The sequence below is a fragment of the Rhincodon typus genome, chromosome 15 (assembly GCF_021869965.1).
Source record: "Rhincodon typus isolate 14 chromosome 15, sRhiTyp1.1, whole genome shotgun sequence".
NCBI lineage: Eukaryota > Metazoa > Chordata > Chondrichthyes > Orectolobiformes > Rhincodontidae > Rhincodon > Rhincodon typus.
Window position 1 is genome coordinate 46,202,006 of NC_063346.1, and position 260 is coordinate 46,202,265.

The following is a 260-nucleotide window of genomic DNA, read 5'->3' on the forward strand; positions in this document are numbered from 1 at the left end:
GTTCCTTCAGTGCAGCACAATGTTCACCCCAGTGACAGAATTTCTTGTGGTATCTTACAGCTTTGCACTTTCAACTATGTATGTGTGTGGAGACAGAAGTTAAAACCTTTTGCAATTGAATCTCTTACAGTCAGACTCATAGATGTTTACAGCATGACAGAGTTTGTGGATGTAGCTTTCCAAAGGCCTATGTTAATGTTTTTGGCTTGTCCTGCCTGCCAATAACTAAAGTCTCTCTCTCACTCGCACTCTCTCATATT